This window comes from Polistes canadensis, unplaced genomic scaffold (genome assembly GCF_001313835.1).
Source record: "Polistes canadensis isolate GaletaPanama2010 unplaced genomic scaffold, ASM131383v1 scaffold_80, whole genome shotgun sequence".
Lineage (NCBI taxonomy): Eukaryota > Metazoa > Arthropoda > Insecta > Hymenoptera > Vespidae > Polistes > Polistes canadensis.
In genome coordinates, this window is record NW_014569627.1 from 15,676 (window position 1) to 19,625 (window position 3,950).

The 3,950-nt window shown below is 26.3% G+C and overlaps 1 long non-coding RNA gene across 1 annotated transcript; it reads left to right on the top strand.

The window, feature by feature from the left end:
* The first annotated feature begins 71 nt into the window (after positions 1 to 71).
* LOC106786689 lies at positions 72 to 261 on the top strand. Its single transcript, XR_001381681.1, has 2 exons — positions 72 to 111; positions 193 to 261. It is a non-coding gene; the product is annotated as an uncharacterized LOC106786689 (long non-coding RNA).
* Positions 262 to 3,950: the final 3,689 nt, after the last annotated feature.

The following is a 3,950-nucleotide window of genomic DNA, read 5'->3' on the forward strand; positions in this document are numbered from 1 at the left end:
GGATTTTTTCATTTATCATATTGAAGGTTTTTAATACTACTTCAATTCCATCTGTAGGCATTGCAGTGATGATATCATCTACATATACTTTTAAGAATGGAACTGCAAAGGGTAAGTTACTTTCAATTTTTCTTAACACGTGATTCATTACCAAAATCGCTAATATTGGGCTTGCTGGATTGCCCATACTAGAACCATCAAGTTGTTGGTAAAAAGATCCATCGAATTGGAAGTAGCTTAAATCAAAACAAAATTGTATTATTTCTAATAAGATGTTTTTTGGTATCGTTATGACGTTTTTGAGTTCATTCCAATCTTTATTTATCGTTTTTATTACCAGTTTTTTCGGGATGTTCGTGAACAATGAGATTGCATCTAACGATTCTAATCTATAATCTTCTAGTAGTGTTATTCTTTGTACGAATTCTACAAACTCAAAAGAATTCTTAACCGAAAACACAAATTTGTTTGTCATAGCTGAGGATAATTTATGATGTAAAAATTGTGCTAATTTATAGCACGTTGAACGAATGCAGCTTACAACTGGTCTTAAGGCTAGGTTCTTTTCTATCTCTTCCGTGATAATCGATTCTTTTCTAAGTTTTATTATCAAATTATTATCTAATTTCTCGAATCTACTGGTAGGATCTTTATTCAATAACTGATATATGTATTTATTTTGTAACGTTTTATGCATTTCATTTAAATATTCTTCTTTCTTCATAATAACTGTGTTATTCCATTTGTCCGGTCTCATTAAAATTAAATTCGGATTGTCTTTTAGGAAACGTTTTGTTGTTACAAAGTTTTTTGTTACTTYATCCTTCCATGGTCTTTGGTTATTTTTATAATAATTCGAAAAATATATTAACAGCCTTAACTCTTACATTGTTTTGCTCATCCTTTATACTCGTATTATCACTTTTCGTGCTATTAATATGTCTTATGCCTTCCTCTAAGTCTTTTATTAACGAACAAACTGGAACTTTATTCGGTCTTAACGGGATACCGTGCCCTGGTTCTAGACTTAATGTTTTTTCCACTTCGCGTGGTAGCTGAACATCCGTAAAATTATAAATACAATTACTTTGTCTATTTATTTTGTTGTTGTTATGAGAAATATCATTTAATAAATTCTTTAATTTTTTGATATTATTCTTTTTAGTAATCTTAAATTTGTTTTCATAATTTTTCTTAATACAATGTAAACATAAACAAGTATATCCTAAAAATATTATAAACAACTTAAAATGTATGTACGCTATTCAAGCTGAAACACACCCTTACAATAAAGAGACAGATAAATTAATTACGTCTCTAAAACATAAGATCCTTAAATTAGAAATAAAAATTACAGCTTGGAAAGTTAAGACAATCGAAAAGAGCATCAACAAATATAGAATGTTTTAAAGAATAAAATATCAGCGACAGATATTAATAATTGCACAACATCTTTCAAAAAAAAAAAAACATCGTTTATTTAAAAAATTTTTTTTGTCACTTTACCTGTAGAATTCAATTCTCTCTCGACGAAACACGATTGTAGGCAACTTGACATCCATTATTTTTAGTTACTAATAGCATATTTATACCGTTACTAAAAAATGTTAAATATATTTAAAGGAAATTTTTGCTGTTTTTAGGATGGAAAAATAGTTAAAAACAATAAAATATCTAAAAAAGTGCTATTTAACAGAAGCTATGAAACGTATTCTTTTAAGGTTTAAAGCGTATAATTACAAATAAATAGTTTTAAGTCCGAAAATTTTTATCAAAAATCATTAATATTTTGACCACAAAAGTCAAAAAAAGAAAAAAAATCAATTTATAGCAACTTTTTTTGGTTACTTTACGTGTAGAATTAAATTCTTATTCGACAAAATTCGATTGTATTCAACCTTACATCCATTCTGTTTAGAATCTAACAGAACATTTTTACCATTGCTAAAAAATTTTTAATATATTAAGGAAAAATTTTCTCTGCTTTCTGGATTAAATAATAGCTAAAAACTATCAAATTTCTACAGAAGTGCTATTTAACAGAAGCTATAAGACGTTTTTTTTAGGCTTTAAAGCGTATACTTACAAATAAAAAGTGCTAAGTTCGAAACAATTTTAGCAAACCTTATTTATATTTTGACCACTGCAGTTACAAGAAACGAAAAAATCATTTTATTACAAAATTTTGTATTTACTCTACGTGTAGAATTTAACTCTTGTTCAAGGAAACTCGTTTTTAAAAAACCTGACATCAATTCTGTTTAGTTTCTAATAGCACATTTTTACCGTTGAATAAAATTTTCAATATATCTAAGAGTAATTTTTGCTGCTTTCTGGATAAAATAAAAGTTGAAAACTATCAGATTTCTAAAGAAGTGCTATATAACAAAATCTATAAAACGTTTTCTTTAAAGTTGTAAAGCGTATACTATCAAATAAAAAGTGGTAATTCTGATAAAATCTAGCTAGTACCATTAATATTTCAACAACAATAGTCCTAAAAAAGAAAAAAAATCATTTTATCACTAATTTTTTTAGTTAGTTTACATGTAGAATTTATTTCTTTTTTGCCGAAATTCGGTTGTAGACAACCTGCCATCCATTTTGTTAAGTTTCAAATAGCACACTTTTACAGTCGCTACAAATTTTTTTATTTATTTAAAAAAAATTTTCGCTACTTTCTTAATTAAATCTTAGGTAAAAACTATAAAATTTCTAAAAAAAGTGCTATATAAAAAAAGCTATAAAACGTTTTCTTTCAAGTTTTAAAGCGTATACTAAAAAAAAAACGTTAAGACCGAAAAGTTTTAGCAAACATCATTTATATTTCGTCTACTGCAGCAAAAATAAGATAAAAAATCAGTGTAATAGAACTTTTTATGTTCACTTTACGTGTAGAATTCAATTTTTGGTCGACAAAACATGTTTGTAACTAACCTGACATCCATTCTGTTTAGTATCTAAAAGCACATTTTTACTGTCGCTAAAAATTTTTCAATATTTTTAAGAGAAATTTTCGCTGTGATATAGATTGAGGAATATTTGAAAACTTTCAGATTTTTAAATAAGTGCTAAATAACAATAGCTATAAAACGTTTTCTTTCAAGATTTAAAGCGTATACTTACAAATAAAAAGTGGTAAGTCCAAATAATTTTAGCAAACATTATTTATATTCCGACCACTGCAGTCAAAAAAAGAGAAAAAATCATTTTATTACAACTTCTTTTTGTTACTCTACGTGTTGTATTCAATTCTTTTTCAACGAAACTCGATTGTAGTCATCTTGACATACATTCTGTTGAGAATTAAATAGCCCTTTTTTACCGTCTTAAAAAATATTTCAATATATTTGGGAGAAATTTTCGCTGACATCTAAATAAAATAATAATTGAAAACTTTTAGATTTTTAAGGATATTTTTTATAACAAAAGCTATAAAACGTTTTCTTTCAAGCTTTAAAGAGTATACTCAAAAACAAAAAGTGTTAAGTTTAAAAAATTTTGCAAACATAATTTATATTTCGAACACTGCAGTCAGAAAAAAAGAAAATATTATTTAATTACAACTTTTTTTATTTACTTTACGCGTAGAATTTAATACTTTTTCGACGAAACTCGATTCTAGTCAACCTGACATTCATACTGTTTAGTTTTTAATAGCACATTTTTAACGTCCCTTAAAGTTTTTCAATATAATAAAAAGAAATTTTGGCTACTTTCTAGAATAAATTGTAGGTAAAAACTATAAAATTTCTAAAAAAGTGCTGTGTAACTAAAGCTAGAAAACGTTTTCTTTCAAGCTTTAAAGCGTATACTTACAAATAAAAGAGTAAGGTCCAAAAAATTTGGCAAACATCATTTATATTTGGACTACTGCAGTCAAAAAAAAGGGAAAAAATCATTTTATTACGACTTATTTTGGTTACTTTACGTGTAGAATTCAATTCTCT